General features: G+C 48.0%; 1 long non-coding RNA gene across 1 annotated transcript in view; it reads right to left on the bottom strand.

Annotated features, from left to right (window-relative positions):
* Positions 1 to 18,480, bottom strand: part of LOC138488421 (uncharacterized) — a 64,876-nt gene extending 46,396 nt beyond the window's left edge. Inside the window, exons 1-2 of the long non-coding RNA XR_011274663.1 lie at positions 18,410 to 18,480; positions 4,788 to 4,848 (exon numbers count right to left, since the gene is read on the bottom strand). This is a non-coding gene — a long non-coding RNA (uncharacterized lncRNA). The remainder of the gene's footprint in view (positions 1 to 4,787; positions 4,849 to 18,409) is intronic.
* Positions 18,481 to 19,373: the final 893 nt, after the last annotated feature.

Genomic DNA, 19,373 nt, shown 5'->3' with positions numbered 1-19,373 from the left:
TTTAGAAGTCTTCTCAATAGCCTCTCTGGAAAACTGATTTTAATAGTGCGCCCAGTAGCCTGTCTGTGGAAAATTTGAATTTAGAAATGTGCCCAATAGCCTTGCTATGAAAGTGGCATATAGAAGTGTGCCCAATGCCCTCTGTGAAAGTTGATTATAGAAGCGCATCCAATAGACGCTCTGTAAAAAAATGCATTTAGAAGTGTGCCCAATAGCCTCTGGAGAAAATTGAATCTAGAGCTGCTCCCAATAGCCTTTTGAAAATTGATTATACAAGTGCGCCCAGTAGCCTCTCTGTGGAAAATTGAATTTAAAAGTGTGCCCAATATCCTCTATGAAAGCTGCTTTAGAAGTGTGCCCAATAGCCACGCTGTGAAAGTTGCATTTAGAAGTGTTCCCAATAGCATCGGTGAAAGTTGATTATAGAAGTGTATCCAATAGACACTCTGGAAAGCTGCATTTAGAAGTGTGCCCAATAGCCTCTCTAGAAAATTGAATTTAGAAGTGTGCCCAATAGCCTCTCTGGAAAATTGAATTTAGAAGTATGCCCAGTAGACGCTCTGTGAAAATTGCATTTAGAAGTGTACCCAATAGCCCTCTGCCCAATAGCCTCTCTGGTAAATTGAATTTAGAAGTGTGCCCAATAAACCTCTGTGGAAAATTGTATTTAGAAGTTTGCCCAGTAGCCTTGCTATGAAAAATTGAATTTAGAAGTTCGCCCAGTACCCTCTCTGGGAAAGTTGCATTTAGAAGTCTGCTCATTGAAAGAGCATATAACCCATCATATCACACCACCACGCTTACTCTCTCCTTACATCACCACTCAACTAGAACACAGAGATACTATGACACCATTCGGTATAACTGTTCTCATACCAACATCCGCCGCTTACTCCACATCATTCTATGTAAACACTGCTGGTATCACACCCCCAGCCAGGCGTTTTCCTCAGGCCTAACGCAGCCACATCCGTTCCGGATAAATCCTGCCAGAACGAACACATTCTCCTGATCTCTAAACCACCACATCTACCGCTAAGAAGCAGCTATTACACGAGTACCGCACGAGCTGCACACATACCCGGTGCTCACACGCACCTTTTTGACTCTCCGTTCTCTCTCTACTGATCTGAACTTCGGTTCCCAAGGGCGTTCAACCTACCAGCGCCTTCAGACCATACCAATGGTATATAAGGCGCTATATAAGTGCAAAATAACATAACATAACATAAAATAACAGGATGCATTGAGCCCCGTCCAGGGTCATCTGCGTCTTAATCTGGTTAGGATGCATTGAGTCCTGCCCAGGGCCAGCAGGGCCTTACTCTGCTTAGGATGCATTGAGTCCTGTCCAGGGCCATCCGGGGTCTTAATCTGGTTAAGATGTTTTGAGTTCTGCCTAGGGCAGCAGGACCTTAGTCGTCTTAGGATGCATTCAGTTCCACCTAGAGCTAGCAGGGCCTTATTCTGCTTAGGGTGCATTGAGTCCCACCCAGGGCTTACAGCACCTTACTGTGCTTAGGATGCGTTGAGTCCCGCCTGGGGACAGCAGGTCCTTACTCTGCTTAGGATACATTGAGTCCCATCCAGGGCCATCTGGGTCTTAATCTGGTTAGGATGCATTGAGTTCCACCCAGGGCCAGCAGAGCCTTGTTCTGCTTAGGTTGCATTGTGTCTCACCTGCGGACAGCAGGTCCTTACTCTGCTTAGGATGCATTGAGTCCCGCACAGGGCCAGCCAGATCTTAATCTGCTTAAAATGCATTGAATCCAGCCCGAGGCCAGCAGGGCCTTACTCTGCTTAGAATGCATTGAGTCCCGCCTAGGGCCAGCAGGGCCTTACTCTGCTTATAATGCATTGAGTCCCGCCTAGGGCCAGCAGGTCCTTACTCTGCTTATGATGCATTGAGTCCCGCCTAGGGCCAGCAGGTCCTTACTCTGCTTAGGATGCATTGAGTCCCGCCCAGGGACAGCAGGTCCTTACTCTGCTTAGCATGCATTGAGTCCTGCCCATGGACAGCAGGTCCTTACTCTGCTTAGAATGCATTGAGTCCCGTCCAGCACCATCTGGTTAGGATGCATTACTGTGCTTAGGATGCTTTGCATCCCGCCTGGGGACAGCAGGTCCTTGCTCCGCTTAGGATGCATTGAATCCCACCCCAGAGACAGCAGGCCTTACTCTGCTTTGGATGCGCTCAGGATGCACTGAGCCCCGCCGGGGCCAGCAGGGCCTTAGTGTGCTTAGGATTCATTGACCGGAAAACGGTGTAATACAAGAAAATAGATGTGTACAAGTAAAAGCTGGTGCAGAGTGTGAGAAGGTGTGTAAGCAGGTGATCGATATGTGTGTATTGCTGCTTATTAAATATATATTTAAATTCTGGGGTCATGAGGGGCTTGAGATACTCGGGCTATCCTAAGTCTATTGTGGGCATGGTTGGCCCGATCCTCGCAATGGATGGGCCGTGTCTTTCTAAAAGGTTTAGAAAACCAGCTGCCCAAGACCGAGAACTAATGTCCTAAGTACATGTGCTGCTTGTGAGGTCAAATAAACGCAGCATTCATACAGGCTAAGCAAAGAGGGATGATATAAGAAAGGAAAGAAGCGAAAGGGTAGGTGTCATACACCACAAAACTCCACCGAAACAACGGCTTCCACAGCCAACCTCAGGCGGTGTCCCATCCTGCTAAGGCTGCCCCCTTCTTTTGAAACAAAACCACTCCCGCTCCAAGCTCTTTCTCGGAGTGGCCTGTATCCTTCATATATAACAAATTCAAGATGAAAACATGAATCTCTGAGGCTGTGCGGTCCCTCAACATATGCCCAGGCCCGACTTTGTGTCCACTACAGCCAGTGTTCGTGTGGGGAAGGACTACTATGAGTTTTACAACTCTGAGGGAGCCCCCTTCAGGGTACATTTCCCAGACATGCTTCTTTGGGGAGAACTGGAGTGGGTTGAATAGTAATGGCAGGCCCAGGTTTCAAGTGCTAGATATGCTGGGCTGGGTATTTAGGCTTACTATGGGTTGTACAGTTCAGATGTATTCATTTCAGGCACAATTTGTATTTGCTTGGCTGTTCCTGATTTACAGTCATTCCACACGGGCATATGAGGCTGAACCTGGCATATGATATCAGCATACTCTCTGAGGCTGGTTCTTTCAGAGGAGGACTGTAACTGGTATAAGGGGCTGTATCTTTCAGAGGAAGACTGTAATTGGTATATGAGGCTGTATCTTTCAGAGGATGACTGTAACTGGTATATGATGCTGTATCGTTCAGAGGAAGACTGTAACTGGTATAGGAGGCTGTATCTTTCAGAGGGTATAGCGTCCTTTCATCGATGGTCAGAATTTGGTTGTTTTTTTTACGATTTTCTTTTTACCGAAAAAACTCATCGAAATATAAGAGGGTTGGGAAAGTGTATGTAGGGGGTGATGGGGCTGGGAATAGTTGAAAAACATTAGAGGAGGTGTGGATTGGGGGATGAACCTCCCCCCAAAAATTGTTTTAAAAATGTCGATGATTTTTTTTCGGTAAATAATACTTGTTAAAAAAACATTGAAATTCAGACCGTCGATGAAATGACATAGAACCTTTTAGAGGATGACTGTAACTGATATAGGAGGCTGTATCTTTCAGAGGGTTGACACAGGTAGTATAGCTCAGTGACAACATACTTGTCTTGGAAACAAGATGATGTAGAGCAACACAGGTTCGAATCCCGGGTCTGCACTTAGAGAATGAGTACAATTGGTATATGAGGCTGTATCTTTCAGAGGATGACTATAACTGGCATATGAAGTTGTATCTTGCATAAGAGACCAGTAGTTGAGCTTTTGAGCTGGAACGTGGAATGCTTCAGCATTAGCTACGGGGCTTTAGAGGCTGTGCCTTGCATATGGTGGCTATGCTTTGCTTACAAGGCTTTACCTGGCATAAGATGACAGTGAGCACAAGGCATGTCAGGCCCTAACTTTCATGTGCGGACTATATCTGACTTGTAGACTTTATCTGGCATAAGATTGCTTGTGTATTTCCAGGTACACATTAATCATCTCAATGGAAGCTTCTCTCATTTCTGTTTATGGTTACATGACCTGTTCCATGCCATTCTGCTTGGCTTCTGATTGGCTCGATACTTAGCAATGGCTCTGGTGATGCTTCTGTGAATCTAGAGAGTGCTCCAGGCCATTCAAGGCCTCATTTTGCAAATGATGACTATACCTACCTGATGACTATATGTAGCATGTGAGGCTATTCCTGGCATATGCTGGCAGTACCTTGCCATTTGAGGCTATACCTGACCTTTGATGTTAGTACCTTGAAATATGTGGTATACATTGCATTTGATTATTATCAGTAACACGTGAGGTATTAACTAGTATAATACTTTGGCACCTGTGTATATGAGGACAGCACTTTGACGTGTGAAGATGTATTTTAGCATATTATGACTATGCTTGCTATATGAGGCTGGAACTGGCATAATCTGGCAGTAACTAGCCACCCATGGCTGCACCGGCATATGAGGGCTTAGCTATGTGTCCCGTGGCTACACCCCTAGCAAATCTAGCCCGCACACTCACTATATGGTTGCCATTTGGCTGCCACAGCCACTTTTTTTGTTCATCTCACATTTTTTTGTAGGTTTTCGTACATTCAGGATGGCATTTGCTGTAATACCCTCTGGGTCAACTGTCATGTAAGATTACATCCTGCAATGCCATTATGCAGGTAGTGCACTCCTGGTATTCCTGGCTTTTCAGTGAACTGGCAACACTCACCCATGTCCCTGATGCTTTCCACTTGCATTTCCCAGAATTCCTTGCAGGATTCTTTAATTGCCTGAGGAAGAAAAATCGAAAGAATAAATCCCAGGCAAGGTTGCATGCAGATTGCTGTCGAGCCATACATGTAATTATGATATGATATGTCCTTTATAACGCATCTGTCCACAAGTGTTCCTAGGCGCGACAACACAAGGGAGGGAAGACGGAGGGAGGACACGATCTTACTAGGCCTTGTGTCATTCAGATCGTGTAAGTGTGAGAATGAGAAGTGCAAAGGGAAAGGGAGGGTGGAAGTGCAAGCAAGAGGGGAGAGGAAAATAGGGAGGCAATGCTCTGAGTAAGTGCAGCCAGGGCAGCGCAGCTCTGGGTAGTGCGAGGAGGGGCTGTGGGGTTACATGTACTGCCCCTAAGTGCATGCTAGGCCCCGAGGCAGTGGAAGGGCGAGTGATCAAGAAAGAGCCTGGTACCTAGTGAGGCTCTGAGGGTAGCCAAGCAACTAGTCGGTACAGCAGACAGGTAGGTCAGGTAGGTCAGCAGGGCAGGAAGAGAGAGAAAGCAGAGGAGAGGAGGAACATTTTTAGCTGCTTCCGAACTTCAGTTGGTCCGGCTCAAGTTTGAGAGGGGCAGCAATTTCTCACCTAACATGGAAACACTTACAAATATAAAAATGTAGGTGCTGACCTTGACGCTGTATTCCTGTGAGGTTCAATATAACTTAACTTCAAAGCTGCAATGTTCGGCCAGTGGGTCTGCCTCACTGTTCTCATCTGAGGCTGTTCCTGGTAATGACACAAACAGCGGCCTGGGCAGAGGTGGGCTGTCGGGCCAATCAGCAGACAGAATCAGAGTGGACTCCATTTCCTGCCTCCTGAAGATGAATACTCACTCAAGGTAAGTATCCGCCTGCCTGCACATGTCGCAATAAAGCCAGCAGGGCACATTGATAACATACACACGTGACTCTTCCGCACAGCCTCCCACTCTTTTAACACCACACGTCTCCCATCCTCTTCCTCTCACCTCTGAAAGCACCACCCAGACAAATTCTTCAACTTTCGCACATATGGTGAGCGCAACTGTGAACATTTCAATGGCCTGGCTCTTTCTCCACCACTGGAATCACACACTGGGCCTCATTACGGGTCCGGCGGTAACTGTGCCTGTGCTACCGGCGGGGTGCCACCGGACCCGTAAAAAATTACCACCACCTGACTTCCCGGTGCCACCGGGATATTCCAAGTAGAAGTAAGTAAGGGAAGTAAGGCGCCGGTAATTTCATCAGGCCCCATTCCCATAGAGTCCCATAGGACTGACCTGCCAGGCAGGAGGGCATCTGCCCGCAGAATTGATTAAGGTAAGCTTACCAGCACCATTGTTTCCGGACCGGCACATTTAGAATGAGGCCCACCGTGTTGGAGTCCTGCAAGGACGGATGAAAACATCAACTGTGTGTTCCTCTATTTTAGTTTCATTTTTCATATTACTTTAAATGACAGGCCAACACTGTTTGCATTTTTTTTTATTGCAGTCAGGCCTGGGGGGGGCTGATATGGCGTGATATGTGGTTCCCTGAGTTGATATCTGCCTTTGGGGAAGATTTTGAAAGGATATGAATCATTACCATGGTGGGATAGTCCTCCTCTGGAAATCCCTTGTATGATGTCATGTTTCTGTCGCTGTGTGGTTTGGAGTGTGCATGAGAGCTGTTCTTCCATCCCACTTTTTAAGGGTCGCTCTCTCAAACATGAATTTTTCAGACCTGGGGACTAAATTGCCAAAGTGCAGGATCCCCAGGACGGTGGCGGCAAGGATATTGCCCGACACTTGGACAGGGCTGCCTGAGTACCTGCTGCGAGGCCAGAATCAGTCCCTCCTACTGACCAATCTCCTCTCAGCTATGAGATGCCTCCTGATGCTGACACATCTGTTTGCCGTATCTCCGGTTCATGTGCTGTCTGTTGGGCGCTCTTTCAAGGTTCATGAGCTTTGGAGTCATGGCTCTTTTTAGTGGGTGAAGGGCTCCTTTATCACAATGGAAGCTGCCCAGAGCAGACTCTGCGAGATCCAACCACACTGGACACTGTGTGGCAGAGGAAGTCCTGTTGACGCAGCATTGCATCTAGATGGCAGGCAGGTACATCAGAGCCCTTGCTGGGACTGAGAACGTGTGTCCTAAGGAGACACCTTACAGCCTATAAGCATTTCGGGAGGATAGCTCAGGGGCATTGTTCGCCTTGGAAGCAAGAGACACGGAGCAACACCGGTTCGATCCCGGGTCCGCGCTTAGAAACCTCTGGGTATTAAGGGCATTATGAATAACCAATTACAAATACAACTTCTCTGAACACATTAACTGAGGTGTTCCGCCATGGCCCAGAGAATGCATGCCTGAGTGACTGGCTTTTCCGGTGACTGTCTCTGTGGAACCCTTAGACTCTCTACTGTGAGTAGCCGGTCTTGGCATGAGACCAAGCTGGCTCACTGTGGACGAATCCACACAGAATCATGGACTGCCAGGAAGAAAGCTTAGTCTCCAGCTTTTCTAGGGGTTAGGAGACTGTTCCTTACATAGAGTGCATGGGGAAAGTATTCTCAACCACGATTATTATTTTATTTAAGTAGGCAACAGGATGTACAATACAATATATGGCGAAGAGAGTGCTTCGGCATCGCATGCAAGTATGGATTTTAGATAAACACCAGAGTAAAAGAGAATTGAAAAGTAAATGCCATGGTATGCAACAGTTACATCTAACAGTAACTATCAGAAAGCAAGGCCCTAACTTTTCTCTAAACCTATTGTACTGAAACGTTTGAGAAGAGGTGGTTGCAAAAAGAGAAGGGAGGAAAAGAAGGGAAGAAGCTGACACCAAAGGGGAGATGGGGGGGGTGGATACTGTAGAGTATACTGTTTAATATTACCATTTAGGTAGCCCCAGTATACCTTGGGTGAATTACCAATCTAGAAACAGGCAAAACCTCCTCAGGTTTCCTCAGGTCGCTTTCAGCAGACAAGGAGCAGTTCTCTAAGCGTGAGGCCTCCAACCAGGTTTCTCAGTAGATGGTCCGGCCTGTCTTTTCCCCCAGGATTTCCCTTTCTGGCACGGGTGACCGTTATTCAACGCCAAGGAGCCTTGTTCCGTATACATATTACTCCAAGGAAAATGGAGGCTGTGATCAGTGCCAGGGCAGTACCTAAGAGCATGTTGACTCTTTCCGAGATGCCTTCAAGGGTCGCACCAGCTACTCGCACGAGCAGAGCATATCAATGGGGATCCCTGGTGGTTCTCTGCTGCACTACCAGGTGGCTCTGATTCTGGAAGGCCTGTTCTAGGCTTTTTTTTGCCGTAATCCAACATAGTCAGGCAAGAGTCTTCTGTTGCGTCTACCTCATGCGCGAATGTCTCGGCAGCTTTTAACATTCGAGCGCATGTTGTTCCGCAGATGTTTTGAGAGTCCCACCCAACTCCCCGTGCCGTTGGCTGCTGGAGCTTCCCAAGGCGGGGCTCCTTGGAAGTTGATTTGCTCTGCACCCACTCAAGTGCCCTTCAATTGTGAAGCTAGTGATAGGCTGATTTCAGTGACAGATGGAGTCCAGTTCAACCCCGGGTAGGGTTCACTATAGCTTATTGTCACCCACTTCTACGAAGGATTCCAGATGACCATTGACCAATACTGGATGCAATGGAATCAAGTCTTGGACAATTATTTTGTTTTGTTCTTCTGCTCAGTTGAACATAGGGATTTCCCGGCAGTGGGCAGAAAGAAGGCGGAATGGGTTGATTGTCCATGTCTTGTGTAAAGAAAACAATTTCTTCGTGACATGTGAAATGGTGGATGGCCGGTCTGGCACCACGGTCTGGTTTCTGATGATATCTGTGCTCTCAGTGTCCATTGATGACAGTGGTCCACTTTACAAAATGGTTTTGCAGGACACTTTAGACAGTGTACCGCATCTGAAGCGGCGTGCGGTGCGCACGGTTCCATAAGGGGTATTTCGCACGCATCCTTTCCCCAATAATTTTTTTGGGGTAACATTAGTGGCATATGGCATTTTAACACATACACAGCATTAAAAAATAACATAACTATAGGGCCATTATGCATGCAGGACACTGACCTGTGGGGTAAAAGACAAGCGGACCGCCTAATTTGCATATGTGGATGGTTTGTAAGAACACCAATCAACAATGACGGGTGGTCTCAGTAATAATAGGGTCTGGCGTCAGACAGGAACGGGATTCACTGGTTGGGCCAGGTGCACCCTACAGGGCACCATGACAACTATTAACGCACACTGAAAGAACCCTATTATTGGTTGGAGAAGAATCTTTGCAGCCAGCCGCTAGAACTGGAATCAGCAGATTCCCAATTTAGCCCAGACCTTTGTTTTGGCATTAATAACGTCAGATCCTAACCTAACAAGGACAACATAATTGACTTTCCATCAGCGTCGCATCTAGATAGGATTGCAAATGTTAGCAAGTGCCACACTTAGAGCTGTAAATGTTACCAAGTGCCACACTTGGGTAGAATTGCGAACATTGGCCTGCGTCGCATCTAGATGTGATTGTGAATGCTGGCAAGTGCCACACCTGGATGGAATGGTGTACATAGGCCTGCGTCGCATCTGGATGGGATTGTGAGTGCTAGCAAGTGCCACACTTAGAACTGTGAATGTTAACAAATGCCAGGCTTAGATAGAATAACGAATATTAGCCATTGCCACATCTAGACTGCATTGGGAAGATTACCAATGCCACATTTAGATAGAATTATGAAAGCTGGCTTGCTTCACACCGATACAGGATTTTGAAGTTGGCCCAGTCCCACATTTGGATATAATTGTGAATATTGGCATGCGTCATATATAGACAAGATTGTGATTATTAGCCAGTGCCGGATCCAGTTTGAAATGCAGAGATGTTCATGCACCATATTCAGAAAGAACGTTGAAATTTAGCATACATCACTTCTAGATAGCGAGGCCAATAACCAACCAACCCCTCTGCATACACTTCTCAAACGCTAACCAAAAACAACCATAACCCTAAAGCACAGCAAACTGCACAAACCTCACTACACTGCAACAACAAAACAAACCACACATAGCCCCGCACAACAGAACATGACGGCTCAGACCGGAAAGCACCCCCAAGCTCAGCGAACAGTGTTAACCGAACTGAAGCTGCCAACAGCACATCACTGCTCTCTTGCACTTAACCCGCTCATTCCCACTAACTCACCCCCACCGCCTTTACTTTTCAGATCCGCCAGAGCGCCAGCAGACCACTCCAGTAGTGATAGTGCGCAGTAAAAATATCCTTTAACAGGAACATTAACAGAAGTGGACCTCTTTGATTTATCAAACTATTACTGAGACCACTCGACAACCCGCGTTTCTTTTCTCTAATTAATGAAAAAGAACACCACAAATTCTCTTGAAGACCCTATGATCGAAACACGTGTTGGCTTAGTCAGGGCACTTTCTGGTTCTGTGAGCATAGATGAACTTCTTAAACACTTGAATTTAAAATTCTTCAAAAGACAGAAACTGCATGGGTTCCTGGCCACCCTTTCTGATCTCAGGCCCAGGCCCAACCAATTGCCCACCTGCACTGCCTTCCTGGCAACCCCTGCACCTGGAGACTGTTTTCTGTATCCCTACAGTCCCCCTACCAGCACTTATGTCTGCACTTCAGGCCTGGCCCACTGGGTTTCCCCAGTAGGCTGCGAGGCATAGGGCCTCTTTTCTTGTGGGAGGAAGGATACATAAATTCATGCACATTATAATGCTTCTTACAGTGCTGTGTCGGCTCGCGCCTGCGCATTGTAGGGTGCGAAACCGCACGTGCTCTAGTGTGCTCAGCAGGTACGGCCCGGGCCATCCGGGGTCACTTCCTGGCTACATTGCAGCTTCACTGATCGGATGGACTACCAGTCCCTCTGAACACCCAGCTGAGGGAACACAATGGCTGTAGGAATCAAACTTCCCACCCTCCCCGTTACAGGACACTCTCTGGAGGAGGTGTGTTCCTGGAGACACCGGTGGGGAATCGATGCAGTGCTCAGGGAACAAGGTTTCACGCTTTCCGAAGACTTGACAACAACACAAAAACCTATTAACTGCATACTGGGAAACCCCCCCAACTGCACCGTCGCAAGATTCTGCTGTGCGGCAGATTCTGCTGGACGGTGAGTCGTGTCTGGAAAGAAGCATTCTTTTTTTAATTGGTCAGCGCTCTAATGATGTCGTTGGCACTTGGTTTTGTTAAAATTCGAATGCGCCTTTAAAGAAAAGTATATGCTTCCACTTTCCTGCTTCGTTGAGGAAGTGTTTTATCTTTGCTCTGGAGTAGCATGTTTTTTTCATCCTTTGGCATGATGCTGAATCACATATTATATTAGGCAGTTTGTCCTCCCTCGGTTCCAGCAGAACAGGACCAAAAATGGAAGCTGCAGTTCCGGGCTTCAGCAGCTCTGCTGGTTGTTGCTCTGCTTTCAGTATTTCTAGGGATGTTTGGTTTCAGCAGGCACTGGCAGGTGGGACTAACCATTGTCTTGTGCATTAAATATACATGCAGTTCACTAACTCCTGCATTACTTATGTGATTGTAAATAACGGACCGATGGGTCTGGCAGCTGGGTTGGTTGTGCGGAAGCTGTGTTCTCTCCCCAGTACTGACTTGATTCCCTATCGGATGTGTGCACCCCTTCCAGCTAGTGTGCATGTAAAGACGTACACACATTGTGGAGGAGTCCATTTTATTTCCGGTGTTCTTGCACTTGTCCTGGATTTCCGGTTATAGAACCAGCTCTTTAAGTCACAGAATGCACAGAAAGCAAGCATTGGCAATGCAAACAGTTGGGGGTTTGTGTAGGCATAGGAAAGGCACTTGCCAGGCACTGCCGTAGTGGTATCAACTGGCTATTGATAGTAGCTGGTGTAAAATGGTGCACATGCATGGGCATCTAATAGCAGTGCCTGGCAAATGCCTACTACGCATACATAAGCCAAACCGGTTGGCTTTGCCAATGCTTGTGTTTAACAGGACTTCAATGAAAGACACACATAGTGCTTATATATCTAGTAGCTGAAGAAAGACCTGGTTAACAAATTGTTATTATACCAGTAACACGTTTACCACTCCAATTAAGTCATTGACTCACAGAAGACTGTTTTGACAAAACATTGGCAGCCGCTGTGAGTGCAACGTTTGATGGTAAGGCTTGAATAAAGTGAGTTCAAAGAGTTCACATGAGGAGGTGTATTTGTCGGGCAGAGGCAGGAACTGGGTGTGACTGGCCATAGGGATTAGCATGACCATGGGCAGTGAATGGATGGGAAAATAACCATACACTTTAAAGCTTTGTGTCCCTCCTCATATGCTAGTTCTCCCTATCTGTATTCCAATGTAATAGGCCTCGATACATGGGGCCTCTTTTCTTGGCGGAGGATGGATACGTCCATTTGTGTGTATGATGATAGTGCCCGTGCCGTGGCGGCTCACGCCTGCGCATTGTGGGGCCCGAAACTGCATGTGCCCTAGTGTGCTCGGGATGCACAGGTGCGGCTCGCGCCACTCGTGTTGACCTCCTGGCTGCCACTACCAGTGCCGTGCTCCTCCAGCGACGACGAGGCGAGCAGACGTCTGCATCGACCATTTGGCACTGGCTGCACGCAGCAGGGTAAGCAGGGTTCCATTCCAGACTTCCAGTACCACAGGTATGTTGTTTGTGCATGCGCTGGTAGTGCTGCCCTGCCACCAGCCGAGGCCGAAATGTTCTTGGGGGGGATACTCCCAATCCCCTCATAGAAGCCTTGCGCTCATGCCCTGTGTGCGCTTGTTTGGAAAAATATGAGGCCACTTTAAAAAAAAAAAAATCCAGGGCCACTTTTGGTCCCTGTCCAGCTCTGCTGCACTTACCTTACACTTGCCACCAGCCGGCCGTTTTGTTTATCTTATTTATTCTACTATCCTGTGAACTGCACTTTCCTCCTCTCGCTTCCCCCTCGCACTTTTCCCTTTTTCCCTCTTCCCATGCACCTGCGCGATCTGAACGACACTGGGCCTAGTAGGATCGTTGTCTGTCTTCCCTTTGTTCCCCCCCCTTGCCTTGTCGCTCCTTGTGTATAGGCGCGTTATAAATGCCATATCATATCATATATAATTTTGAGCGCAGTATGATTTGTGTTCTTACAAACTGTCCACTACTTCTCTAAGAGGTGAGGGCATTTCATCTGGGACACCATTATACGCAGCAGCCAACCTTATTACTTAATTGTTACAACCCTCCCATACCGCGCAAGCCAATTGGCTGCCCTAGCAACTGTTCTAATTTGCATATGTGCTTGCCAGCATAAGTGACTTCACAGAAAAGGGCAATGCCGGGAGCGTCATGAGTCTCTGATGCATCGAGGTGCCGTGAGCGGATGTTGTGATGTGTAAGACGAGAGGCAAGTAACTTTGTGGTGTGAACTACATGAATGATCGCTTTTATTATGTATGGAGTATCTGTATAGTCCAGTAAACCATGAGTGGCAGCCCCACAAAACACTGGACAGAAGGCCACTCCAGCACTGGTCACTGGTGCTGTGGCCTGTCAATGAATACACAACCGCTGAGGGTGCAGTCCGAATACGGCGTCCTTGGGCACGGCGCCTCATTGGCTGCAAAGTTTCATGAAGGCGCGGAACACAGGATAAAGGCTAGACAGCAAGGGGCACCCCGGCATTCACGGCGAAGACCCTGTGAAACCAACCCTACTGAGACAAGTCCACACAGACCAAGAAGAATCCTAACCCACGCCTACATACTCAACCCGAGAAGATGGAGTAATGAGGATCAAGCCGCGGTATCCAAATATCAACTCTGATGGATAAAATCCATCAGTAAGAAGAAGACAGCAAGCTGCACCCCCGGCTGGAGTACGGCAGTAAGCTTACAGGCAGGGCCGGCCTTAGGGCAGGGCAGACTGGGCGACTGCCCGGGGCGCCATGCCCCGCCAGGGCACCATTATCCCCCCACCACGCCAGCTCGGGGGAGTCTTTCAAGGGCTCCCCTGGCCCGAGCTGGCGTAGTAGGAAAAGGCATGGCAGGCGCCCTTTTTTTATGAAATGCGCCTGCGGCGGTGGGACACATTTAATAACAATACCTCCCCACTCCGACGCACGAGCAAAGCGGTTTTCATTGGAATAGGGCGCATGAGCGCCCTAGTCCAGTGTTTAACTGCCAGGTGCCGAAGCGGGGAGAGATGAGGAGAAAAAGTGCTGCCTGCCCCAGCCCCCGCCCCCACCCGTCCCCCTGTTGACCAGGGGCGTGCAGCGAGGAGAGGGTGCCAATTCGCCAGGGCGCTGCTGCCACAAAGGCCGGCCCTGCTTACAGGGTACGAGGAGGAGAGGCCCTTGGAATGTAGAGGCCTCCGCTACGCTGCGGGCTACCTCCTCACTACAGGAGATGCACCTCCAGACAGAAGGCATACTGAGGCCATGCTGATGAGAGTAGACCGCGTTCAGGACGCGACATGTCTGAGCCTGAACCAGGCAACGGGCACTGCAGGCAGGGAGCATCATGGGAGAGACGGGGCGCGTTGCCCCGCTCACATATGATTAGCAGCGGCCGCATAGCATGTGCTGCTTGTGCCTGTCATTTCTCACATCACTGCACTCGGATTGGCTGGCTCGCACCTGCATGGGCTGAGACTTGGGCAGGGCCGGGGACCCAGAAAAGCGGGACCTAACTGATTCTAGGTAAATTTCTAGATCACCCAGGGGTACACAATTAGGACCCTGCAAGGAGGACCGGCTGCTCTCATCCCCCACAATGCCTTGTAACGTGCATATCTGCCCTAATGCATCCTGGCATGCTCCTGCAGGGCAGCAGGGCATGCTCATGTTGTTGCTGTTGCTGGCCCTCTCGTGTTGGAGATACAACCGTTTTGATTATTCTTGGGGTGCAGCGGGAGAGCAGGGAGGCCATTGGGAGCACTGGGTGGTGCAAGGGGCAGAGGGATGCTTGTGGCGAGGGCAGGGGGGCTGGTTTGCAGTGCACACCCCAAAAGGGACCTGCACATTTTCCTCCTGTCGCCACATTTTTGGCACACACAAATGTACAGGTCGCGTGCGGTGAAGCTCGTCCTCCAGTACTCTTGAGGCTTTTTAAAGGCGCATTTGATGTGATTGAACGGAAAGTCTGTCACGTGCTTGGCTGGGTGAGCAATTTGTTTTGCCTCCTTACGCTGTAACCTCTTATCCATCACAGTATTACAGAGATCTTGAAACGCTCATATTATATCAGTATATTTTTCTTTTGCTGTGCAATGTTCCTGATGCTTTCGGGAGGGCATTGTTTTTCGCTGGAGGGAGTCACTTTTTTCTCCGTTTTCGGGGATACCCAGAATTCTGAGGTTGCAGCGCCTCGCCTGAGTTCCACTTTCCAAAGTCTTTAATTTTGCAGTTGTGTGCATGTTTCCAGTCACGTCAGAATCGTTGTGTTTCCCTTAACCCGTCCTCCAAATACCTCCTCAACTGTGTCAGTTACAGAATTTAATTTCACGTCCATGACCTCTAATTTTCTACGAATTTTAATAATGTCCATAAGCATTCTTTCTGTCAGACCGATGACCCCGTCTTGCTTCCTGCCCAATAGCTCATTTGCATCCATTAAGCCAACATCAGTAGGTACCTTACCCTCATGTTTCTTTGTTGGCTTCCAAGAGGCCTGATGTTGCTGCAGTTTTTTCTAGCTAATGCGATTGGGTGAGATGGTAATGTCACGTGCCGAGAGTCTGTGTTTATTTATTTATTTATTTTATTCGACATTTATTAGGCGCTTACACAATTAGCAACAACTGTTTCAAAGTGCTTACATGTCTTTATAACGACATATTTTATGTAGAATGTACTTATAACGAAAATGTTATAACGAAAAACATAACAATGTTTTGGGGGGCGGTTGGGTCCTCCCCTAAACCCACCATTCTTAAAAACCCACCCCAACCATTTCCCCACACTATTGAACCCTCACGTACATTTTCGTTATGTTTGGTCGTTGTAAAGGTTTTAGTATATGTGCATGTCTACATATCATTTTCGTTATAAGGCTGTATACCTTTCAAAGCGCCCACAGGGCCGCAGGGTGCGGACAGGGGGAGGCAGGCAATGAACAACAAGATTAATAAAGGAATGAATAGCACAAACAAATAATGAAAATAACCGGGAGGGGAGACAAACCTACTATGCCTTGAACGTGCAAGTGTCGGGGGGGAGGGTGGGTAAAAGAAAAGTTCTGTGGTGCTCATGGAGAAGTGCCTGGTGAAGCTCTAATAAGAGAAGAACGTAAGTGCAACATCCCGAGTGGAGGGTGAGCCTAAGTAAGTGCAGTAAATAGACATCGGCTGGGATGAGAGATGTGGGGATTGGGGGGTCAGGGCCCAGAGGATGCATAAGGGTCCTGCACATCAGTCAGGCTATTATATGATTAGCAGGGAAGAGAGAAGGAGAAGGAAGAGGTAAAGAGAAAGGTCTTGAGGCTTTTTCATAACTTAAGGAGGTCCTGCTCGAGACGCAGAGGGAGAGGGAGGTTATTCCACAGGAGGGAGCCCGCCGAGGAAAGTGATCGACCACCTGCTCTCTGTTTACCAAACTGCTTCACGTGCAGGGAGTTGGTGCCAGAGGAACGCAGGAGTCTAAAAGGGGAGTATTTAGTAAGGAAGCGTTGAAGATAGTGGTCCCCAGCCCCAAATTGCCTTGTGGATGATACAGAGGGATTTTAATTTAATCTGTGCTGTGAGAGGGAGCCGGTGAAGGCTTTGTAGGGCAGAAGAGATCCGGTACCTGGGCTTGAGGCCAAGGATAAGTCTTGCTGCCCTATTCTGGGTTAGCTGGAGGGGTCGCAGAGTGGACGAAGGAAGATTAAGGAGGATGCTATTGCAATATTCTAGCCTGGAAAGGACCAGAGCACGGGTAACATTGAGTCTCTGGGGAAAGGTGAGGAAGGGTAGAATTCCTTTGAGAAGGAAGAGATGAAAGTGGGTCTTCTTGACAATGTCCTGAATATGAGGGATGAAGGAAAAGGAAGAATCGAAGATGATTTTGAGATTCCTGTCTTCAGAGGAGGGGGAGGGGCATGGAGGAAGGACAGAGTGAAGGTAAGAAGTAGGGTGTAGGGGACCCAATGGGGAGGATCTCTGTTTTGCTGGCATTGAGGCAGAGTTCATTGGCAGTGCACCAGGCCTAGATGGCGGAGAGGCAGTCAGGGATGAAGGAAGGGGCAAGGGTGTAAGTAGGAAGTTTGAAGAAGAGTTGTGTGTTGTCAGCATAGCACTGGAAGTTGGGGGAGAAGGAGGAAATGAGGCGTGCCACCAGAGAAAGGTATATGTTAAAGAGCCAGGGCGAGAGACTGGAGCACTGGCGGATGCCACAGCTGGAGGAGGAAGTAAGGAGCAGAAAGGGCCCAGAATGGTTTTGGAGGAACGGTTGTTAGGAAGGAGGTAAGCCAGTCCAGTGCCCGCTCCAAGATAGCAAGGATATCATGGAGCCTTTTATGAGGATGGAATTGTTCACTGTGTCAAGTTCAAAAGGGAGATCAAGGAGAATTCGGACAGCAGGGGAGTTGGAGTCAAGGGATGCGAGCAGTGCTTCACGGGTGTTAGAGCAGTGTTCCCTGTAGCTGTTCACTCAACCAACTATTCTCCTTGAAAGTCAGACGAGGATCCCTTCTCAGCCCCTGTTGTCTAGCAGCATGCTTGGGAACGCAACCCAATGACCACAACACTTCTGAACATATCTGCCTCCCCCGTTTTGCAGAACCATGGTCCACCCAACCGGATTGCCGCACGCCCATGCTATCGCAAAACACTCTTTCCCCGCTGTAGCCCCTCCTGCCCTGTGCCGCTAGCATCGGTTTCCTGCTTTCCCTTCCTTTTATCTTCCCCTCGTTCATTTTCTTTCCTCCGGCAGAGTACCCTTGGCGGAGGCAGAGTACGCCAATCGGTGGAACCAGCCTCGGTGCTCTGATACTTCTATGGTGTTGATTTAGAGCAGTACAAAAGCATATTAACATGACATAACATCACTCGTTTTGGAATCTCACAGTGTTTACTGTCTGATTTTCAAGGAAATACACCCGGGAAAGCCCGATTATCATACAGAAAAACTGAACAATTTAGGTGGTATGAAAATAACCCCAAGTTATGAGCTCTTAAGATGAAGGATTCCTCGAGCAAAAAAAGAAGAAAACCAGAAACAGAGTTTCTCCTATTATGCCCTCTACTGAACTCTTTTCCAACTTTGTTCACTTATTTTTTTTGTACATTTTTTTTTTATTTCAGTTGTTTTAGTTGAAATACAACTTTTTCAACATAAAATACATTGGTCACACCATTTTACAAATTCATTACATAAAATTGACAATAAGTCATAAAATATCAACTGAACACATGTCTACATTAAACATACGTGTTGATGGGATCTATGTGATCACTGCGCCGCCCATAACTGCGACGGCTGAAATGCCGACGCCAGTTACGGTGCGGCGCAGTGATCATATAGATAACTGTGCCCGCTCCCTGGCCTGCTTTTCCCTTCCTACCCTCCACCCCACACCCCAATTTACCTTTCACGGCGGCACACTTCTGTGTGTGCCGCCTGCACCCTTCTATCCATGCGGCGTCAGCTCCTCCCACTAACGTGGGTTAGAGCTGACGCCGCAGGGTGCTTTTTTTTTTTTTCTTTCGTGTCCCCCGCTTACCAAAATGGTAGGCGGGGGACACCCCCGCAACCCCTGACTCCCGTTACGGCGCCCAAGCAGAGCGGGGGACACCCCCGCTCTGCTTGGGCATAGTAAATGTTGCCCTCATTTTGTGGGCCCCCAATGTCGCAGTAACTGTGGGGGCGCACAAATGGCGACATTTTTGTACGATTCCGTGTTGATGGACATAAAAACATGTGTTCACATATTTGAAAGGAGACTTCTCTTCTCCCTGTCTTGAGGAAAGGGCTGCAAACCTTGCCTGGGCAGTGTTTTGGGGGTCTCCTCTTCCTCTTGCTCTCCCCTTCTCATGCTGTTAGTAATTGATTAGATGTTGCAAGTCATTATTTCCAAATGGTTTCATCATTTTAGAGCTATGTGTATTGCTGAATATATTGTATTCAATTCTTGGCTGCGCGCCAGTGCTCCTGTTGGCACTAGGTTTGGCATTACAGTAGTGTAAAATAAATCAAATAAATAAATATACTCTTGCAGTGTGTGTTATAAAGGCATTTTTGCTATTGTTTTAAGACCAGTTAGAGCCTTGCTGTTTTTGTGACGGTTGATTAGCAGTAATCTTCCCACAGTAATCTTCCCACAGCTTGTGGGTGTGTAATAATTTTCCATTAATAAAAGGTTGTATATTTATTTCTATGTATTTCTTGGGAGTGCAGGTCTGTGCTGTGCTGGACTCTGTTCTCGCCATCTGCCTTGCACAGAGTTCAGCCTGGGCGTTCAGCCTCCCTGCCAAATAGTGGCCGAGGCGTTCTCGTCAACTCCTGCTCCGACAGGAAGTTCGTGCGTTCAGGAAGGTTCCCTTTGAACCACT

The sequence above is a fragment of the Ambystoma mexicanum genome, chromosome 9 (assembly GCF_040938575.1).
Source record: "Ambystoma mexicanum isolate Mex_15411 chromosome 9, UKY_AmexF1_1, whole genome shotgun sequence".
Taxonomy (NCBI): domain Eukaryota; kingdom Metazoa; phylum Chordata; class Amphibia; order Caudata; family Ambystomatidae; genus Ambystoma; species Ambystoma mexicanum.
This window is presented reverse-complemented; position numbering and strand designations above follow the sequence as displayed.